Raw genomic sequence first — 22,151 nt, 5'->3', positions numbered from 1 at the left:
TTACAGAGATGCACAGGGGGTGATAGCGATTGTTCTTTTTCTACACATTTTTAGATATAATTCACATACCATAATATTCACCCTTTTACAGTGGGATTTAATACATTCACCAGGTTGTACAACCATCATTACTATCTAACTCCAGAACTTTTATTCTCTAAAAGTAAGCTCATGCCCAGAGTAGTCACTCTCTTGGCCTAGCCCCTGGTAAGCACTCATCTGGACATTTCATAGAAACAGAATCATGTCATATGTGTCTTTTGTGCTGGGCTTCTTTCTCTTATCATAATGTTTCCAAGGTTCATCCATGTTGGACCAACAATGCTTCACTCCTTTTTATGGCTGAGTAATATTCCATTCCCATCTATTTCAGAATTTTCCACAGTTTATTGTGATCCACTCAGTCAAAGGCTTTGGCATAGTCACTAAAGCAGAAATAGATGTTTTTCTGGAACTCTCCTGCTTTTTCCATGATCCAGCAGATGTTGGCAATTTGATCTCTGGTTCCTCTGCCTTTTCTAAAACCAGCTTGAACATCTGGAAGTTCACGGTTCACATATTGCAGAAGTCGGGCTTGGAGAATTTTGAGCATTACTTTACTAGCGTGTGAGATGAGTGCAATTGTGCGGTAGTTTGAGCATTCTTTGGTATTGCCTTTCTTTGGGATTGGAATGAAAACTGACCTTTTCCAGTCCTGTGGCCACTGCTGAGTTTTCCAAATTTGCTGGCATATTGAGTGCAGCACTTTCACAGCATCAGTAGCTCAACTGGAATTCCATTACCTCCACTAGCTTTGTTCGTAGTGATGCTTTCTAAGGCCCACTTGACTTCACATTCCTGGATGTCTAGCTCTAGGTGAGTGATCACACCATCGTGATTATCTGGGTTGTGAAGATCTTTTTTGTATAGTTCTTCTGTGTATTCTTGCCACCTCTTCTTAATATCTTCTGCTTCTGTTAGGTCCATAACATTTCTGTCCTTTACCAAGCCCATCTTTGCATGATATGTTCCCTTGGTATGGGAATACCAGACCACCTGACCTGCCTCTTGAGAAACCTATATGCAGGTCAGGAAGCAACAGTTAGAACTGGACATGGAGCAACAGACTGGTTCCAAATAGGAAAAGGAGTACGTCAAGGCTGTATATTGTCACTCTGCTTATTTAACTTATATGCAGAGTACATCATGAGAAATGCTGGGCTGGAAGAAGCACAAGCTGGAATCAAGATTGCCGAAGAAATATCAATAACCTCAGATATGCAGATGACACCACCCTTATGGCAGAAAGTGAAGAGGAACTCAAAAGCCTCTTGATGAAAGTGAAAGCGGAGAGTGAAAAAGTTGGCTTAAAGCTCAACACTCAGAAAACGAAGATCATGGCATCCGGTCCCATCACTTCATGGGAAATAGGTGGGGAAACAGTGGAAACAGTGTCAGACTTTATTTTTGGGCTCCAAAATCACTGCAGATGGTGACTGCAGCCATGAAATTAAAAGAAGCTTACTCCTTGGAAGGAAAGTTATGACCAACCTAGATAGCATATTCAAAAGCAGAGACATTACTTTGCCAACAAAGGTCCGTCTAGTCAAGGCTATGGTTTTTCCAGTGGTCATGTATGGATGTGAGAGTTGGACTGTGAAGAAGGCTGAACGCTGAAGAATTGATGCTTTTGAACTGTGGTGTTGGAGAAGACTCTTGAGAGTCCCTTGGACTGCAAGGAGATCCAACCAGTCCATTCTGAAGGAGATCAGCCCTGGGATTTCTTTGGAAGGAATTATGCTAAAGCTGAAACTCCAGTACTTTGGCCATCTCATGCGAAGAGTTGACTCATTGGAAAAGACTGATGCTGGGAGCGATTGGGGGCAGGAGGAGAAGGGGACAACAGAGGATGAGATGGCTGGATGGCATCATTGAGTCAATGGACATGAGTCTGGGTGAACTCCGGGAGTTGGTGATGGACAGGGAGGCCTGGCGTGCTGCGATTCATGGGGTCACAAAGAGTCGGACATGACTAAGCAACTGAACTGAACTGAATATCCCATTGTGTGGCCAGACCACATTGTGTTTATCCATTCATCAGCTGATGGACATCTGGGCTGTTTGCACTTGGGGGCTATTGTGACTAATGCTGCTATGATCATTCAAGTGTTCATGCAGACATGTATTTTTAGTTCTCTTGGGTAGACACCTAGAAGTAGAATTACTGGGTGATATGGAAACTGTATGCTTAACTCTTTGAGGAGCTGCCAGACTGAGACCACTTTTCTTAGTGAAGGTTTTTTTATTGAAATAAATATGTTTATAAAAAGGCAAAAATCCTAAGTATACACCTCCACAAATTTTCACAAACTGAAACCCCCCACGTAACTGGCATCCAGATCAAGAACAGAACATGACTAGCCTCCAGAAGCTCCCTCATGGCCCCTTCCAGGCCCTCCTCCACCCCTAAAGGTATTCACTATCCTCATACCACAGATTAATTTGGCCTGTTTTTGAAATTTATATAAATGGATTCTTTTGTTTTCAGCTTCTTTTGTTCTATGTTGTAAGATCTATCCATGTTTTTGAGTTTATCTGATTATCATTTGTTCATTCTCTGTGCTCTTCAACAGCAAATTTTCTCCATTAAGGGCCAGATAGCAAAGGTTTGGAGGTTTCTGGGCTACGTGGCTTCTGACAAGGACTACTCAACCCTGCCTCTGTTACATAGAAGCAGCCAGAGACAATACACAAATGAATGACTGGGACTGTGTATCAATAAAACTTGATCCATGGACACTGAAGTTTGAATTTCATATAATCTTCACCTGTCACAAAAAAATATTCTTTCAGTTTCTTTTGGTCATTAAAAATGTAAAAACCATTCTGAGCTCATTCTTGGCTCAGGGGATGAGCTGGATTTCGTCCTCGGGATGACGTACTTTGCCTCTTTCTGTTCTATGGTATTCGATGCTGGAAACAAACCCCAATGAGTTTATCCATTCTCCTGTGGATGGACATTGGGGTGATTTCCCACTTGGAACCATTACACATGGTGCCTCCATCAATTACACATGATGCTGCCATCATTTTCCACGCACACCCCCTCCAAGAAGTTGCAAAAAGCTGTTCCACCCATTACCTCCTCTCTCTGCCCAGCAGGGCCGGGTGCCATGAGACCCTGACAACGTTCATGCCAGTTCCTCTCCCAGGTCAGACCATGACAACTTATTTGCCTACCGACTCTACTAGCTAATCCCCAGATGACTTGAACAGGTGGAATGCAAACTCATAATTCAGATTAAAAGTCTCCAGTCAACAAGGAATTCTGGTCACTTGAGGGGGAGTTCCAGCAGGTTCCTTTGGCAGCATGGGCATGGTAGAAACTGCTACCAAATTCTCCTCCTGACCTCATAAACCCTTCTAGCAGTCTGGCTTCACCACCTTTCTCCTTCCTCCTCACAGTAATGTAACTGCCCTTCAGGGGTTGGCAAATATTTCCTACAAAGGGCCAGATGGGGACTCTTTCCAGCTCAGGGGGCCATACAATCTCGGTACAATTACTCCAGTCGGTCCTTTGGTCACTGAAGCTCAGAGCAGCCCAGACAGAGCGGAAAGAAGGCGTGTGCCTGGGTGGCCCAATATGTGACTTACAGAAACAGGCAGCAAGCTGGTGGCTGGGGGCTGTGGGCCCTGCTTCACACAAGCACTCATGGGGCATCTGCTACTGGCCCGACCCCTATCCAAGCTGTCAGAGTCACTGGCAGGCCTGAAAGCCTCACCTACCAAAAGAAGAATCAAAATCCACTGGGAATTCACAAAGGTAAAGAGGCGCAGCCGTCTTGCACAGGATTCTGGAAGGGAAGGATGAGACCCTGGAAACGCAACCACAGGACCTCACTAGCAACATTTCAACCTGAAAGCTTCAGGGAAACAAAAGGTAGTTCTTCACACACACACACACACATTTCTATGACATCCTACAATCAGAGAAGTTTCTCCAACTAATTAGCTATCCTGATGCTTACTCCTTGGAAGAAAAGTTATGACCAACCTAGATAGCACATTGAAAAGCAGAGACATTACTTTGCCAACAAAGGTCCATCTAGTCAAGGCTATGGTTTTTCCAGTGGTCATGTATGGATGTGAGAGTTGGACTGTGAAGAAAGCTGAGCACCGAAGAATTGATGCTTTTGAACTGTGGTGTTGGAGAAGACTCTTGAGAGTCCCTTGGACTGCAAGGAGATCCAACCAGTCCATTCTGAAGGAGATCAGCCCTGGGATTTCTTTGGAGGGAATGATGCTGAAGCTGAAACTCCAGTACTTTGGCCACCTCATGCGAAGAGTTGACTCATTGGAAAAGACTCTGATGCTAGGAGGGATTAGGGGCAGGAGGAGAATGGGACAGAGGATGAGATGGCTGGATGGCATCACTGACTCAACGGACGTGAGTCTGAGTGAACTCCAGGAGTTGGTGATGGACAGGGAGGCCTGGTGTGCTGCGATTCATGGGGTCGCAGAGTTGGACATGACTGAGCAACTGAACTGAATTGAACTGAACTGAATTCTTCAAGACAGCAGATGCACCTGGCATGTCAATAAAAATAAGGTCATAGCATCTCCCTGACAAAGTGGTCAAGGTCATGAGGGCTAGAGGTCACCCATATTCACAGGACATGGTGGAAAGGGAAGAACACTGAGTTCAGAGCCAGACCTTGGATGGCAACTAAAAAAAAACAACTGCAAGAACACTGCAAGTCTTACAGATTTTCCAGAGGCTCCATCAACCAACCACAAGCAGCCTTTACAAAGTTGCTTTTCTTGCAACCTGAATGGATTACACCAGGCACTAACCTCAGGGCTGATGCCTGCCGGCCACTCCTCTGAAGTCTACCAGCCTGAGCGGCCCTGGGCTCAGAGAGGGTGTCATTGCAACACTGGGCCACCAGAGGGTGCTCTGCAAGCAGCCCTGCTGCCACCAGCCCGTGAGTCTGCTGGGCGGAGCCTTCCTCCTCCTTTCTCCATCTGCTGCAACCAGTACCCTTATCTGCCTCCCCTGCCATCCTTCCCTCAGCTTCCTTTAGCCCTAACTCCTGCCTGAGAGCCACAGCCCACAGCTTGGGCTCTGCCCTGAGCCAACTCAAGAGCAATTTCCACTGTGACCTGTGGTTACTTCTCTGTCACCTTCAGTGGCTTCTCAGCTTCTGTTGTTGCTGTTGTTCAGGCACTCAGTAGTGTCCAACTCTCTACAACCCCATGGACTGCAGCACACCAGGCTTCCCTGTCCTTCACCATCTCCCAGAGTTGGCTCAGACTCATGTCCATTGACTCAATAATCACCCTCTGACTCCAGTGCTTCCCTAAATGTACTTGTAATGGGCAGCTCTCACAAGCCTGCTGATCAGAGTTGAGACCCGTTAGAATCTGCACTGTGATCTCATCTGTGAGTGCTCAGTCACTCAGTCGGGTCCAATTCTTTGAGACCCCATGAACTGTACCCCGCCAGATTTCCCTGTCCATGGGATTTTCCCCGAAAGAATGCTGGAGTGAGTTGCCATTTCCTCCTCCAGTGATCCCATCTACAAGGAATCATGTACATTATAAGTGGGGTGGAGGCATGGACACTTCTTGTACAATCCATTAAGCCATACACTTAGGTGTTACGCACTTCAGGGAGTGTTTGCTATACTTTGCAATTTGAAGAAGTGTCTGAAAATGTGACCTGCCCATCAGTAAATGCAGATTCTCAGGCGTGATTCTCATCTGTGGCTTTTGCTCAGGGCATCTATTCTTTCTTCCGGCGATGGTAGTGTCATTTTTCCTTGGAGCACAAGCCCTTCCCCACTCTTTATGGTCATGAAGGTTTGGGTCGAAAGGGACTAGGGTGGCAAGGGAAGCTCCAGTTTGATGGGCAGGTACTCTGGGGCTGTCTAAAAAACGCTCGCTTTTTTTAAAGCTTTTTTTTTGTTGTTGTTCAATGCAGATAATCTAAGTCTGTATTAAATTTGTTACAGTGTTATTTCTGTATAATGTTCTGGGGTTTATTTTTTTTTTAGATATTTTTTGATGTAGATCATTTTTAAAGTCTTTACTGAGTTTGTTACAATATTGTTTCCGTGTATGTTCAGGTTTTTTAGCTTTGAGGCATCTGGGATCTTAGTGCCCCACGAGGGACGGGACCCATACTCGCTGCACTGGAAGGCGAAGTCTTAAGCACTGGATCGCCAGGGAAGTCCTGCTCTCTTTCTTTCGAAGCGCACAAGTGTCCGGAGAACAGGACGCTCCGAAACAGCTCTGTGACAGCCCTGTGGAAGGCGACCCGGGGGGAAGAAACTGAAGAGGGGTTAGGGGATTAGGACCCCGGGGCCCTGCAGGCCAATGTGGGCACATCTTTGGCCCAGTGGGGTCCAGGTTGCTCACCTGAAAAAGAGCTGAGCACCCTCCAAGGGTAGCCTGGGGATGGGTCAGGAAAGGATGGCACCTGGCATTTGCCAGATGAGCTTGTTACTGAGTGGATGATGGCCCAGCCGAGCATTTAGCTCCACACAGGGGTGCAAGAGTGGGCCATTCTCACCCCTTAAAATTGTCCCGCTGCCCATTTGGTACCAAAGCTTCCCCCACTCCCTGCCATATGGGCATGTGACCCAGGCTGGCCAATTTAAGTCTCCAACCACTGCACACAGCCACTGACTGGGGAACAAGCAAGGGACCCACACAAAGCCACGTACAGATGGTGGGAAAAACCAGGTCCCTCCTTCAAAGGAAGTGGCTAACCTGGGAGCCACCACCATTAGGGCAGGTTTGGGGTTACAGGAAGGAATGAGGCCGGGCAGCAGACACCAAAGATGGACAGACCAGTGCAGTGGTGCCTGTTCCCAGGGGACACTGGGCATATTTCGTCACATTTGACAAGCTGTGCTGCTGGCATCTAGTGTAAGATGCTGCTCAATATCCTACAATGCATAGGACGGCCCCAAATGCCAATAGCACTGAAGTGGAGCAATTCTTTGCCTTAATCCAAAAGTGGACCAAAGGAGCCTTAGACACTTCCCTGTGGGGGTAAAGAATCCACCTGCAATGCAGGAGACCCAGGTTTGATCCCTGGGTTGGGAAGATCCCCTGGAGAAGGAAATGGCAACCCACGCCAGTATTCTTGCCTGGAAAATTCCATGGACGAAGGGGCCTGACGGGCTACAGTCCATAGGGTTGCAAAGAGTCAGAGATGACTGAGCAACCAAGCATTACACAGCCACAAAAAGGAATGAATTTGAGTCAGTTCTAATGAGTTGGATAAACTGAGAGCTGTTATACAGAGTGAAGTAAGTCAGAAAGAGAAAAACAAATATCATATATTAATGCATATACATGGAATATAGAAAAATGGTACTGATGAACCTATTTGCAGGGCAGCAATGGAGACGCAGACATAGAGAACAAACTTGTGGACACAGTGGGGGAAGGAGAGGGTGGGAACAACTGACAGATTAGCATGGAAACATATACAGTACCATATGTAAAATATATAGCCAGGAGGAATTCATATACAGTGCCATATGTAAAATATATGGCCAGGAGGAATTCATATACAGCGCCATATGTAAAATATATGGCCAGGAGGAATTCATATACAGCGCCATATGTAAAATATATGGCCAGGAGGAATTCATATACAGCGCCATATGTAAAATATATGGCCAGGAGGAATTCATATACAGCACCATATGTAAAATATATGGCCAGGAGGAATTCATATACAGCACCATATGTAAAATATATGGCCAGGAGGAATTCATATACAGCACCATATGTAAAATATATGGCCAGGAGGAATTCATATACAGCACAGCACCATATGTAAAATATATGGCCAGGAGGAATTCATATACAGCACCATATGTAAAATATATGGCCAGGAGGAATTCATATACAGCGCCATATGTAAAATATATGGCCAGGAGGAATTCATATACAGCGCCATATGTAAAATATATGGCCAGGAGGAATTCATATACAGCGCCATATGTAAAATATATGGCCAGGAGGAATTCATATACAGCGCCATATGTAAAATATATGGCCAGGAGGAATTCATATACAGCACCATATGTAAAATATATGGCCAGGAGGAATTCATATACAGCACCATATGTAAAATATATGGCCAGGAGGAATTCATATACAGCACCATATGTAAAATATATGGCCAGGAGGAATTCATATACAGCACCATATGTAAAATATATGGCCAGGAGGAATTCATATACAGCACCATATGTAAAATATATGGCCAGGAGGAATTCATATACAGCACAGCACCATATGTAAAATATATGGCCAGGAGGAATTCATATACAGCACCATATGTAAAATATATGGCCAGGAGGAATTCATATACAGCACCATATGTAAAATATATGGCCAGGAGGAATTCATATACAGCACCATATGTAAGATATATGGCCAGGAGGAATTCATATACAGCACCATATGTAAAATATATGGCCAGGAGGAATTCATATACAGCACCATATGTAAAATATATGGCCAGGAGGAATTTGCTGTATGAGCCAGGGAGCTGAAACTGGGGCTCAGTAACAACCTAGAGGGGTGGGATAGGGTGGGAGGTGGGAGGGAGGTTCAAGAGGAAGGATGCACATGTATACTTGTGTCTGATCCATGTTAATGTATGGCAGAAACCTATACAACACTGTAAGGTAATTACCCTCCAATTAAAAATAAATTTAAAAAACCACATCCATCTAGACCTAGAGATGATCACACTAAGTGAGGAAAGTTAGAGAAGGACAAATATCATATGATATCACTTATATGTGTAATCTTAAAAAATGATCCACTTGAACTTACTTACAAAACAGAAATATACCCACAGATTTGCTGTATGACTCAGGGAACTCTAGCCAGGGCTCTGTAATAACCTAGAAGGATGGGATGGGGTGGGAGGGAGGTTCAAGAGGGAGGGGATATATGGCTGATTCAAGTTGATGTCTGGCAGAAAACAACCCAATACTGTAAAGCAATTACCCTTCAATTTAAAATAAATAAATTTAATTATAAAAAAAAAATAGACCCACAGACACAGAACACAAACTTATGGTTACAAAAGGGGAAAAGGATAGGGAGGGAGTTTGGGAACAAAATTGGGAGTTTGGGATTAAAATACACACACTACTATATACAAAATAGATCAATAACAAGGATCTACTCTATACTACAAGGAACTCTATGCAACATCTTGTAATAACTTATAATGGAAAAGAATGTAGAAAAAAGTATATTTCTATATATATAAAACAATCACTTTGCTATATACCTGAAACTAATACAACACTGTAAATCAACTATATTTCAATAAACACTTTTTCAAAAAAACAAAAAAATTACATCTATCAAAAGACAGAAAACTCTATCAAGCTGTGAGCTCAATGCTTTGGCCATCACTGCAGAGGCAAACTCAAAAATACAAGAAAAACAGCTTATCTGTGCATATATACAGGATAAAAAGAATATGTCAACCATACTCAACTCACTAGATGAAAATGAGAGAAGTTGGGACACGCTTCTTTGACTGTATGCCTTTCCCATACCAGTTCTATCCTTTGCCGCAATGTGAGTTTGGAAGGCATGGCTTGCTTTCCCCTACTGGGCTCCGGGGGTTTCCTTAACTGCTCAATTCATCTCGATTTTTCCCTTATTGCTTTAAACCCCAGAAAAAAAACTGGGTCAACAAATATAAAGACACATCTCCTCCTCTGAGCAGCCAGCAGGCATTCTGGCTGACACCCTACCACAGGCGTGTGACCCAGAATCGCAGGGGCCCAAAGGAGCGGACTTTGGACCTGTGACAGCAGGCGGGTGGGGGAGGGGGGAGGGCGGGATGGACTGCAAGCTAGCAGTTCCTGTAGCCTCCCAGCAAGCCAGACTGCTCTTCACGCTTCAAGACATGCTGTCCCTTCCAGCATGCCCCACTGGTGGCAGAGTCACTCCTGATGGATTCGGTGTGGATGAAGACTGCACTGTGATGAATGCAGGAGGCAGAGTCCTCGGCCTTTTTTGTAAAGCAATGTCTTGGTCACTTCCCCAACCACTCAAAGCTTTTTCCCTCCCCTCTCCATCTGACCTGAAACCCCACCAACTTCAAATCCATTTGAGATGATGGAGTCTCGCTTCTAAAATGTAGACACCTTTAGGACAGTGAGGGGCCATGCTTTGTCTGCCCTTCTAGCCAATCCTCCAGCCCCTGAGTGATGCCCCAGTCCTTTCCCTGGGCAGGGAGCGGGGGATTTCACAGAGAGGCACCAACAGTGACAGGAGACCCCTGGTGGCCCAGGAGAAAAAAAAGCCACAGGGCACCCAGACAGAGACATAAGTATTAACCTTTGTCAATTTCAAACTGTTGCCTGGCGCTGGCAGAGTCAAGCAGGGTGACTTCCGCCTCCAGCTCCTGCTTCCCCCTCGGCCCCCTCCCAGCAGCCCCCTCTGCCATGGCACAGTTCCTGTGGCCCCTTTCAGGGGGGCTCTTTGTCCCCTTTCAGAACACAGCCTGCGTGTGGGAAGGGGATAAGGCCAACTGCAAACGGCCTCCTCCGGGTGACACAATGGACTCAGTGTTCTCACACCTCCCCACTCCAGAGGGCAGGGAGAGGGCCCTGAGGTCTTGGCGTTTCCGGTGCCCAGGATCAAGGATGGAGAACGTCCCCAGGACCTCATCCTCGTGTGCTCAGTCACTCAGTCATGTCCAGCTCTCTGTGACCCCATGGACTGTAGTCCACCAGGATCCTCTATCCATAGAATTCTCCAAGCAAGAATACTGGAGTAATGTACCATTTCCTCCCCCAGGGATCTTCCAGACCCCGGGATCAAACCCATGTCTCTTTTATCTCCTGCATTGACAGGCAGGTTCTTTACCTCTAGTGCCATCTGGGAAGTCCTCAATTAATTTATCATCCTCATGATAATTAACAACAATCCAGTAGAGCTCCCGGTCTAAGCACTTCACATGGATCAGTCACCAGGGCTCCTGACACTCTCTGAATTAAATACTGTCAGCCTCAGGCCCATTTGACAGATTAGCAAACTGAGGCAGAGGAGGAGGTGAGGTTCCTGGCCCAAGTTCCCCAGATAGTGAGTGGCAAGCCAGATTCCCACCAGGGCTGCAAGGGCCCTTCCTCTTGGGTCATGGGAGGACTGAAGAAGTCTCGTTCCTCTCAGGAAACAAGAGCTACCTGTTCCCACAGAGAAGGTCCTGTTCGTCAAGCTTCTCCTAAACTGTGCAGAAAGCACCAAAGCAAAGGCCTGCTGGGCTCTCCTCCATTCTCCCAGGTGGACAAAGGCACACATGCCCTGGGAAACACTGCTGGACTGGTTCATCAGGGCTACCCTGATGAGCCCCACAGACTGGGCAGCTCAAATGGCTGAAACTACTTGTCTCCCAGTTCCAGGGCCAGAAGCTTGAGATCAGGTGCCAGCAGGATTGGTTTCCTGGGGCTGGATCCAGCCGCAGCCTCTCTGCTTAGAGTGCTGACGGCCGTCTTCTCCCGGCACACCGCGCATCCTCTCCTCTCTGTGCCTGTCTGCAGAAAGTTCCTCTTATAAAGACCCCAGTCAGGCTGGACTGAGGCCACCCTCATGGCCTCATTCTAACTTGATTACCTCTATAAAGATCCTATCTCAGCTTTCTCTGGTGACTCAGTGGTAAAGAGTGCACCTGCCAACGCAGGAGACACAGGTTCAATCCCTAGTCTGGGAAGATCCCACATGCCGCAGAGCAACTAAGCTCATGTGCTACAACTATTGAGCCTATGGTCTAGAGCCTGGGAGCTGCAGCTACTGAAGCCTGCACAGACTGGAGCCTCTGTCCACCCCAAGAGAAGGCACACCTAGAGAGCAGCCCCCATCCTCCACAACTAGAGAAAAGCCCAAGTAGCAGTGAAGACCCAGCACGGCCAAAAATTAATAAATTAAAATTATTTTAAAAAAATTTTAAAGACTCTATCAATATTTTGTGGAGAAGGCAATGGCACCCACTCCAGTACTCTTGCCTGGAAAATCCCATGGATGGAGGAGCCTGGTGGGCTGCAGCCCATGGGGTCGCTAAGACTTGGCATGACTGAGCGACTTCACTTTCACTTCTCACTTTCATGCATTGGAGAAGGAAATGGCAACCCACTCCAGTGTTCTTGCCTGGAGAATCCCAGGGACAGGGGAGCCTGGTGGGCTGCCGTCTATGGGGTCGCCCAGAGTCGGACACGACTGAAGCGACTTAGCAGCAGCATCAATATTTTGGCTGCCTGATGCAAAGAACCAACTCACTGGAAAAGACCCAGATATTGGGAAAGATTGAGGGCAGGAGGAGAAGGGGGTGACAGAGGATGAGATACTTGGATGGCATCACCAACTCAACAGACATGAGTCTGAGTAGACTCCGGGAGTTGGTGATGGACAGGGAAGCCTGGAGTGCTGCAGTCCATGGGGTCTCAAATAATCAGACACGGCTTAGCAACTGAACATCAAGAACAAAATCTCCAACTAAGGTCGGATTCTGAGGTAATAGGTGTTAGGAATTCAGATGCACTTTAATAAGACGCATGGTTTCAGCCCATAACAGCAGCTGAAAACAATGCTGGTAAGAAATCCCATGCAGTACAGTTCCCTCTCCCAAGAGCTCTGCAAACCATCTTCCAACACAACAATCTAACTTTCTGCTATGTGAGCTTCGCACCCTCGTGGATGAAAACAATGTCATAGACACTCACAATCAGCACCTCTGTGAAGGATAAATGCAGGGAATCCTCCAGCACAGCCTTGAGTTTTCCTCCCCGGCGTCCTAAGCATATCCCAGTGGGGTTGACCCCGGGGAGGGCTGAAACGTCAGTCGATTCCTATGTTTTGGGCAAAGTGGGTGCTGGTGGGAGGCCGGACTGAGTTAAGATGAAAAGAACATGTCTGTAATCATTGGGGTGGCCCCTTTCCTCCTAACCCAATCAGTGCCTCCAAGGGTTCCGGTGGACAGAAAAAGAAAATTTCACCCTGAGCTAATATCACAACCCAGAAGGGAGGCTAAGATCCCGGAAGGAGGTAACCTCCATTCATCCTCCGGGATGTGGTTAAAAAGTGCTGGGCAAGCACAAGGGAAGCAACGGCCACCACAAGAAATGAGTCAGCAGGTCCCCGGCCGCCAGGGCGAGGAGCAGACTTCCCGAGGGGACAAACGGAACACTGCATCTCGGTGAGGCTCCCTCTAGCCAAACCCCACAGCCATCCCAGCACTGGTGCTGCTGCTGGCGGGAGCAGCCTGACAGCATCCTTGGGGTGGGGGGTGGGGGTGGGGGGTCGAAGGACCCCAGGAGCAGGAACAGTCACCACCAACGGGGAAGGCTCTGGTCTCCAACTTCCATCAGTTCAACTAATGGCCACCTCCCAGCTCTCAGGGCCACACAAGGACCCACACAAGAGCGCTCGCTGAGAGCGGACCATGGGTGACCCGGGCTGGCCAGCATGGGGGTTGGGGGACAGCACTCCAGGCAGAGAAGAGCCACCTCACAGGTGCAGGGCAGGTGGTGGGCTCAAGGGGCCTCGAGAAAGCTTGGGCGACTTTATCCACAACAAGAGGCCTAAAGGTGAGCCTTGCTGGTGTCACATGTGGAATGCAAGAGCTGTTGCCTCTGCTGTCCCTGTGCACCACTGCCCAGCCCTGGTGACACTGTCCTGAGAGGCTGTGCAGGTGGCCTCCACCTTGAGGCACCATAGTTACAGGGTTACAGTGTGACCCAACCCACGCGCTCCTGTGATAGCCAAGGCCTGCCTGCTGCTGAGCACGACACGGCTGTTCAATTAGTCAGGGGCACGGCCCTCCAAGGGCTTCCCAGGTGGCGCAGCAGTAACCTGCCTGCAATGCAGGAGACCCGGGGTCGATCCCTGATCAGGGAAGATCCCCTGGAGAAGGAAAAGGCAACCCACTCCAGTATTCTTGCCTGGAGAATCCCATGGATGGAGGAGCCTGGGGGGCTCCAGTCCATGGGGTCACAAAGAGTCAGGCATGACTGAGCATGCACGCACGCACAGTCCTCTAAGCTACAGCTCACGTGGCCACCCAGCCTCCTCGCTGGCCACCCAGCTTCCTCGTTTGCCCACCTCTGACTGTTCTTACAGCAGCCAGAGCCAGGCCCTTGAACACAAGTACTGATGTGTTCCTCTTCAACCCAAAAGCACTCCATGGCTTGTTACCACACTTAGTCACCCAGGGCTGGTTCCACTCCTGCTAAGTCCCTGCATGGTCTGCCCTGGCTACCCCTCTGAGCACTTGCCTCAGGACGCTTCTCTGGGTGGCTATTTCCTGGACATGCCCACCTCACAGCTGTTCCCTCAGCTCTGAGCTCTCCATCTCCTCAGTGTTCACGTGGCTCCCCCTCAGTCCCTGGTCACATGTGAGCCCTCAGAGGGGCCTGGGTAACCACTCCGTTTAACCAGGATTCTGAATCCACTGCTGCCCACCCTCTGCCTCTCACTGTATTTCACACAATCGCACAACCTATCAAATCCAGTTATCTTCTCTTTCCTCCACTTGAGGGTCACTCCCACCCAGGCACGAACCTTGTCCATTTGGTTCCACAGCAAACCCCAGTGCCTAGACTGGGGTCTCAACCACCAGTTGGGTGGGCAATTTCACCCACCCCAGAACACTTGGCAATGTCTCGAATTCAGCTGTCACAAGTGGGGGTTGGAGCCGTGGTTGCACCCCCCGTCAAGTGGCAGGAGGCCAGAAGATGCTACTCAACATCCTCCAGGGCACAGGACGGCCCCCCAGAGAGTCCTCCAGCCTCAAAGTCCATAGAGTCCAGGGTGAGGAGCCCTGTCCTAGATACACAGCAGGGATCCAACAAACATTTGCAGAACAAAGAAGTAAATGAGGGAGTGAATGAACAAAAGAACTTGGAGGCTCAAGTCTCATGTGAATGTCCATGCAGTTCTCAGGGATATCAGTGGTCTTTTCTCAGGGGACTAATAGTTCCCTTAATTTTCCCTCTAATTTATATTTTATGAGTACTTACTCTGCCATGAGTTATGTGCTAGGTTTACATTGGTGAGCAAAACACTCACAGTTCCTGTGCTCACAAAGCTCATAGTGCAGAAAAGAACATTCTGAGGACTTTCTTGGAAGTCCGGTGGTTAAGACTCCATGCTCCTACTGCAAGGGGCTCAGGTTCAGTCCCTGGTCAGGAAACTAAGATCCCACATGCTACATGGCATGGCCAAAGAAAACACTCTGTTAGAGGCATCTTGGGACCTGGAGGGTTCCCCAACTGTGTTACTATCAGTCATGTGACCTTGGGCAAGTCACCTGACTTTTCTGGACATCTCTTGGTCACATGTAAAATATAAGGGTTGCTTTGATCTTGAAGCTAAGTCCCAACATCTATACTCAGTGCATTTAATTAATCCTGAGTGAGTTAATGAAGTCGCTCAGTTGTGTCCGACTCTTTGTGACCCCGTGGACTGTAGCCCACCAGGCTCCTCCGTCCATGGGATTCTCCAGGCAAGAATACTGGAGTGGGTTGCCATTTCCTTCTGCAGGGGATATTCCCAACCCAGGGATCGAACCCAGTTCTCCTGCATTGCAGGCAGATGCTTTAACCTCTGAGCCACCAGGGAAGCCCATAATTAATCCTAGAGAGGTCTTTTCCTCTTTGGCATTTTTACATGAGCATAATACCATGAACAGAGATTACAAAAGCTTGAGGAATCCACATGCCCATCAAAATGAGACTGGTTAAGTAAACTTTCCTACCATCCACACTCTGGAACTCAACTGTAAGTGAGATGATGTAAAACAGCCTCCAAGGAATGAAGAGAAGCAACATATACCAACTGCCTCCACTCTCTCTCTAAAAGTACTTTCACAATAAAATGGAATGAATGAAATCACTGCTACATGAAACAACATGGATGAATCTCACCATCATGCCTGGTGACAGAAGACAGATATAAAAGTATAAAGATCAAAGGACTTGAGGTATATGAAGTTCAAGAACAGGCAAAAGTAAACTGTGCTGACAGAAATCAGTATGGTGGTTGCCGGAGGATTTGGCTAAAAGAGGACAAGATGGAGCCCTCTGGGAGTACTGGGAATCCTGATTTGTCAAAATCAGCTGAATTAAGATCCATGCATTTCCCTCCATGTGAATTACATCCCAATGAAGAAAAATGAGAAAGGAAAATGCTATACACCTTCTACACATGGGTGTCTTTGCACAGACATTTTCAGAAACAATATATAAGACAGTTATTAGTGGTTGCCTTTGGAAGGGGGATGAGGGACTGGGAATGAGAAAGACTTCATTTCATTCTCATAACCTTGATCCTGTGGGAAGTTCGCACAACCAGCATGTATTACTATTTCAATAGAAAACAAGTCATTCAAAAACCACCATGTTCTGGAAAGAAAATCACCTCTTCTCTTAGAAAGGAAAACTCATTTCTGGTCACCCCTTGCAAATACAGTCAAGCAAGGGTTTGATAATAAGACCTTTCCCACCACCCACTTGCCAGAGTTTGCCGAGTGCTCACACACATCCCCTCCTCACCGCTAACTCACCCTCCTAGGTCTGGTTCAGGAGGGCTTCTGGGTGAGCTGGGAACTTCCAAGCCAGCAGGTCGCAACTGGGACCTCAGGTCCCTGCAGTCAAAGGCACCTTGGTTAAAAACGTTCCCCAGATCTCAATCAGAATCCCCCACAAGCCCAAGAGTCTGTGTTTCTTTTCTAGCTTCTTTTTAACTTTTTATTGGGCACATTTTCAAATACAGAGCACATTATGGAGAAGAGTCCAATGAAAAACACCAATCAGACTCCATCAGTGTTCCTATTTAACCATATTGGCCTCTTCGCACTGTCTCTCCATTCAACTGAACCATTTAAAAGTAAACTACTGTTACCATAGGTGCATTATATGTGGAATCTAAAAAGAAATGATACAGATGAACTTAAAAAGCAGAGACTCACAGACTTATCGAATGAACTACTTGCCAGGGGGAAGGGATAGTTAGGGAGTTTGGGATGGACATGTACACACTGCTACAGTTAACATAGATAACCAACAAGGACCTGCTGTACAGCACAGGTAACTCTGATCAATACTCTGTAATAACCTTATAGTTATCAGAGGGCAAGGATGGGGGAAAGGATAGCTAGGGAGTTTGAGATGGACATGTATGCTGCTGCTAAGTCGCTTCAGTTGTGTCCAACTGTGTGTGACCCCAGAGACAGCAGCCCACCAGGCTCCCCCGTCTCTGGGATTCTCCAGGCAAGAACACTGGAGTGGGCTGCCATTTCCTTCTCCAATGCATGAAAGTGTATACACACTGCTATATTTAACATGGATAACCAACAAGGACCTACTGTATAGCACATGGAACTCTGCTCAATGTCATGTGGTAGCCTGGATGGGAGGGGAGTATGGGGGAGAATGGATACATGTACATGTATGGTTGAGTCCCTTCCTTCACTTTCCACCTGAAACTATCACAACATCGGTAATCAGCTATTAGTCAGTCAGTTCAGTCCCTCAGTCATGTCTGACTCTTTGCAACCCCATGGAATGCAGCACGCCAGGCTTCCCTGTCCATCACCAGCTCCCAGAGCTTGCTCAAACTCATGTCCATCGAGTCAGTGATGCCATCCCAACCATCTATCTTCTGTCATCCCCTTCTCCTTTTGCCTTCAATCTCTTCCAGCATCAGGGTCTTTTCCAATGAGTCAGTTCTTCACATCAGGTGGCCAAAGTATTGGCCAAAGTAATCAACTATACTTCAATACAAAATAAAAAGTTCAAAAGAAAAAATAAATTACTGTGGTTCTCAGAGTGGTTCTCAAAGTGTGTCTGAGATTCCCAAGACCTTTAAAGGGGTCCGTGCTGTCAAAAATATTTTTATAATAATCTTATATTATTTGCCTTTTTCCATTCTCATTCTCTCAGGAGTGTACAGTGGAATTTTCCAGAGGCAACATGACATGTGATATTGCAGCACTGAATGCAAAAGCAGGTTTGAGAATTCATCTGTCTTCTATTCAGAAGTACATAAAAGAGAGCTCCAAGGCATTAAAAAACAAAACAAAACACTTTAATAGTACCCTAAGCTCTCGTGACACTTCACCCCTAAATACTTCAGCATGCACCACCAAAAAATAAGACTCTTGTATGTACACATGTGTCAGTTATCTTCTGCTGTGTAACAAATTAGCCTAACAGAGAACAGCAGGAAACAACCACGTCTCATCTCACTGTTTCTGTATCAGGAATCAGGAGCGACTGAGCTGGGTGCCTACTGCACCGTAAGATTATCACATCTAATCAAATTTACAGTAGTTTCCTCATGTCATCTACTAGGCAGTCACATAAAAATAACCCAGGTATCCCCAACACCTATTATAGATGCCTGTTCAGGCCAGGATCCAGTCAAGGGTACAAGTTACATTTGGTTATTGTCATAGACTGAAAGTATCTTTCCAGAATTCATATATTGAAATCCTAAACCCCAATGTGTCCCCAATATTAGGAGGTGAAGCCTTTGGGAGGTGATGAGGTCATGAAGGTGGAGCCCTCATGATGGACTAGTGCCCTTAGAAGAAGAGACCTCATGTGTGGATCTGAGAGTTGAACCATACAGAAGGCTGAGTGCCAAAGAATTGATGCTTTTGAACTGTGGTGCTGGAGAAGACTCTTGAGAGTCCCTTGGACTGCAAGGAGATCCAACCAGTCCATCCTAAAGGAGATCAACCCTGAATATTCATGGGAAGGAATGATGCTAAAGTTGAAGCTCCAATATTTGGCCACCTGATGCCAAGAGCCAACTCACTGGAAAAGACCCTGATGCTGGGAAAGATTGAGGACAGGAGGAGAAGGGGGTGACAGAGGATGAGATGGTTGGATGGCATCACCGACTCAATGGACATGACTTTAAGCAAACATCAAGAGATGGTAAAGGACAGGGAAGCCTGGTGTGCTGCAGCCCATGGGGTTGCAACAAGTCGGACACGACTTAGCGACTGAACAATGACAAGACAAGATCAGAAAGCTAGTGTGCTCTCTTCCCACCATATGAGGACACAGGGAGAAGATGGCCTTCTGCATCCAGAAGAGAGCCCTCACCAGAATCCAACCATGCTAGCACCATGATCTCAGACTTCCAGCCTCTGGAACTATGAGAAATAAATGTCTGTTGTTGATAAGCCACCTAGTGTGTGGTACTCTGTCACAGCACCAGAGCTGCCTAGCACAGTGATTCTATGTCTTATGTCTCATTTGATGGAGAATACTCCTCCTTTTTCATTTTCTTGCTCAGTATTGCCTGTGTGAAAAGACAGCACCTGATAGCCCACCCAGGGTGCCAAGCCATTCTGGGAACAAGGTTCCTGGCCAGCTGTGGGTGCCACCTGCAAACAAAATGGCTGGAAGTGGACAAAGGAGGCTGTCTGGGCCCTGGCGTCTGCACACTGGGTCTTTCTCACTAAAGACCAACCCTCTTCCCAGGAGAGCCATTTTTATGGGGCCGCAAAGAGGCAGAGAGAGAGAGCTGAGAGCAAGGGAATTGGAGGAGGGACACACTGCAGTGCCAGGCCCTCAGAGAGACAAGGATGATTTTTCTAATCATTCCAAACCTCCTCCCCCGAACCCACTGCACATGGCCCTCATCCTGCAATGCAACTGCCACCCTTGCTCCCGTCTCCCAGGAGTTCCCGGTGTGCTGACCCTTTACCATCCATCTGACCCCCCGAAAACTCAAAGCAGCAGGACCAGCACGAACAGTAGCCCTATTTTATGGATTCGGCAACAGCTCTGGGAGCGGAAGTGAGGCGGCAAAACTGCCTCTGCCAAGTGTCAGAGCCAGAGCTTTAGTGGTCAGTCCTGCACTGAAGCTTAAAGGGCAAGACCGTGACCACCACCACCTTCGGGGGCCAGACGGGGGCTCTGGGGGCAGCTGGCGCTGGCCTCCTCCAGCCACACATGCTGCCATCATCTCCCCCCCCACAACGGGTGCCAACACCCCCTTTATCTCCCTCTCTGCTTGTGACACCTCCACCCGGTCCTGCTATTCCACTTCTGCAGATAAGGATAGTGACTCTGGGCTACTCCAGTTCCAGACATGATGGTCTACTGCTTGTGTTTTTTTCCTCTCTCCCTGACACTCTCCCTTCTGCCAAGCCAGCTTCCCGGCTACAACTGGCACACACACAGGCCTCCCCTTTTTGACAGAAGCTATTTCTGGAACCCCACAGCAGAAAAAAAGCCTTCACACTGTGTTTCCCAATATATACAACATCATGAAAGGGCATCAGATCTCCGACCGAGGGCTCAGCATGAAACAACTCACAGGAAAATGAATTCTAGAATACTGGGGCCTGAAGAACATTGAGAGGTCATCTGAATCAACGATTCTCAAGCAGGGGCAATGGAGCCCCACAATGGGACAATGGTAGGGTCTGAAGACATTTTTGGCTGTCACAACTAGGGGCATCTAGTAGGTGGAGGCCAGAGGTGCAGCTGAACACCCCTGCAACAGATTTCTCCAGCCCCAATGTCAACAGGGGGCTTCCCTGGTGGCTCAGCAGTAAAGAATCCGCCTACCAAGGCAGGAGACAGGGGTTGGATCTCTGGGTCGGACAATCCCCTGGAGAAGGAAATGGCAACCCACTCCAATATTCTTGCCTGGAGAATCTCCTGGATGGAGGAGCCTTACAGGCTTTAACAGTCCATGGAGTTGCAAAGAGTTAGACACGACTGAGCAACTAAACAACGACAAAATGTCAATAGTGTCAAGGCTGAGAAACCCTGATATAATACTCCTTGGTTACGTTGAGGACAAGAAAACTGAGGCCCAAAGGCACAAAGTGACTTGGTCCAAGTTGCACAGTCCCAAAGGCAGAGGTGGAGCTAGGTCTCTGCTATCTATCATCTGCTCTGCTCTGTCTAGGGTTGGGCTGGGGGAGAAAGGAGCATGGGAACAAGAGGATCATAAAAGTCTTGTAGTCAACCTGAGCCAAATGAAGAAAACTGCAGTAAATTAATTACTAAATTACTGTAGCAAAACATCAGGGTGTCCAATTGCTGAAAGAAACGCCTTCTTCAATTATCAACTAAAACAGCATTGTTTTACTGGTCCTCCAACAATTGCTGGATGGGTCAAAGGATACATGGTGTGAGGTCCAGTACAATTTAGCAATACCACGGCTTCCCAGGGGATCACGTTTTACAGGTAAGATCGATCATATTCTCTTCCTAAGGGTACTGCATATATCCTGGCCTCATATGTGAAGGAGAGAAAGGAATGCAAACACAGGTGGGAAATCTCAAAAGTGTTCATTAAAATCCCACACCCTGTCCTGTTAAAATTGAAGTCACCTGATTCCCCCTTCATCTGTCGCTGCATCATCAAGCCCCTTCTTCCAGCAAGCAAATTATTTAGCAAGGGAATTAAAAAAAACACTGAAAAATCATAGGGTTTGGTATTCAGCTCCACCCCCTTCTAAAGACCATTTTGTTCTTAAGAGATATAACTGGTTTGCCTTCTCTTACACGCCTATTGGAAGCTTTATTTTATTGGATACTGTTAATTTTTTTTAATCTATTTAAAACACCAGGAGGAAACAAACATTTCTGACATATCCCCTTTAAACGCTACAATCTTGCAAAATAATGCAAAACAATTTAGACCGCACATCTAGCTCTTCAATTGCTAACCAGTAAGTTTCCGTTCCATTTCAAGCAAAGCAGCTTTGGCTTTGAAAGAAATCAGGCTAAATACTGAGAACAAAACAAACCCCTGTAAGAAGAATTAGTAAATGTGTCATTATTTAAGAATCACTCTGACAGTCGGTAAACAGTTGACAGTTCTCTCGGACAAGCCTCTCTCTCTTACAATGCATGTATTGTGTTCATTCCTGATTTTTTTCCCCTCCTGTGCAGGAGGCCGGGTCTTTCTGTCTGGCCCCAGGCCACTTTCCCGGGATGGATGGGCACGACAAGACTCAAGTCACGCGTGAGCCTACAACAGTCGCCCTCCACTCCTGCCCCCGCGCCCCCCTGATGCCTGATGCCTGCTGCAGCCCCAACAGCCAGAGCCCCTACTTTCGTTTTCTGGGGCGCCGACGGGCTACAGGG

General features: G+C 47.3%; 1 protein-coding gene across 6 annotated transcripts in view; it reads right to left on the bottom strand.

The window, feature by feature from the left end:
• The window catches only part of CLCN4 (chloride voltage-gated channel 4), a 76,361-nt gene that overhangs the window by 52,419 nt on the left and 1,791 nt on the right, over positions 1 to 22,151 (bottom strand). Inside the window, exon 3 of one of the 6 annotated variants that reach the window (XM_055565117.1) lies at positions 16,592 to 16,672. The exons of the other annotated variants lie outside the window; for them this stretch is intronic. The gene's annotated coding sequence lies outside the window, so the exon portion shown is untranslated. The remainder of the gene's footprint in view (positions 1 to 16,591; positions 16,673 to 22,151) is intronic. 6 annotated transcript variants of the gene reach the window in all.

The sequence above is a fragment of the Bubalus kerabau genome, chromosome X, assembly GCF_029407905.1.
Source record: "Bubalus kerabau isolate K-KA32 ecotype Philippines breed swamp buffalo chromosome X, PCC_UOA_SB_1v2, whole genome shotgun sequence".
Classification (NCBI taxonomy): Eukaryota; Metazoa; Chordata; class Mammalia; order Artiodactyla; family Bovidae; genus Bubalus; species Bubalus kerabau.
Note: the sequence above shows the minus strand (reverse complement) of the source record. Positions and strands in the feature narration are given on the sequence as shown.